We start from the raw sequence: 1,371 nt of genomic DNA, 5'->3' as shown, positions 1-1,371 counted from the left end.
ATATTCAGCGTGACACAGTGTGACAAGGCTAACCCTTTGAATTTCAGGCACAACAGAAACAGGAAATAAGAGTGAGAGAAAGTTGTGGTGAAAGAGTACAGCAGGGTTGGCCACCATCCCCTGCCGGAGCCTCGTGGGGCTTTAGGTGTTTTCGCTCAATAAACACTCACAACGCCCAGTCTGGGAATCGAAACCGCGATCCTTTGACCGCGAGTCCGCTGCCCTAACCACTGGGCTATTGCGTCTCCACATGTGATATACACACATACACATATGTGCATGTAAGCGGAGGTGCTGAAAGGGTGTCGCAAAAGGCCTGGTTGCATGCCCAACCCTTCGAATTCTTTTACAAGGCTTAGAAAGACTAAAGGACCGCTGCATTAAGTGTGTCAATCTGAGAGGAGAATATGTTGAGTAAAATCATAATTAAATGATCCTCCGGTATTTTCTTTTGCACAAAGCCAGGAACTTTTCAACACCCACCTTTTATATCTACATAATCTGTAACTGAATTTCAAAGTAGAATCATTATACACACAATATAATGCTGAGTGTGGTTTGTATTATGTTAAATGTTCTGAGTGTCTCCGAAAAAGTCAAATATCTAACAACATAATTCAATGACCAGGTAGATCTGTTGATCATACAACAAGAATAGTCATCGACGAAAGTGACGGAGAGCACATTTCAACATAAACTACTAATGTTAGTATTATAGTTTCTCATCTTGACCTAAAATGAAGTGTAATTTCATTCTTTCTTCACAGTAAGAAAATCACCATAAATACATTTAATAGTCCCATCTCATTTCCTCTGCCATCTTACGCACTGTAACTATTAGAACGAACACTGACTTATATCGAGTGGAGACTTCATTTTATAGAATAGAGATTGGCTTTTCATTTGATTTATTATCTTATATAGTCATTAATTTTAACAGATACATGCCCTTGCGCGCGCGAGCACACACACACACATACACAAATGGCCTATGTAAATGGTGCACATATAAACTAGAAAACAAATTTTATAAATCTATAGGAATATTTACATACATACATACATACATACATACATACATACATATGTATGTATACTACTTTCGCTTCCACTTTTAACGCATTGTCACGAACATACACACATATGTACTTTATATATATATATATATATATATATATATATATATATAGAGAGAGAGAGAGAGAGAGAGAGAGAGGTGCAGGAGTGGCTATGTGGTAAGTAGCTTGCTTACCAACCACATGGTTCCGAGTTCAATCCTACTGCGTGGCACCTTGCGCAAGTGTCTTCTACTATAGCCTCGGAACGACCAAAGCGTGAGTGGATTTGGTAGACGGAAACTGAATGAAGCCC

The sequence above is a fragment of the Octopus bimaculoides genome, chromosome 5, assembly GCF_001194135.2.
Source record: "Octopus bimaculoides isolate UCB-OBI-ISO-001 chromosome 5, ASM119413v2, whole genome shotgun sequence".
Lineage (NCBI taxonomy): Eukaryota > Metazoa > Mollusca > Cephalopoda > Octopoda > Octopodidae > Octopus > Octopus bimaculoides.
This window is presented reverse-complemented; position numbering follows the sequence as displayed.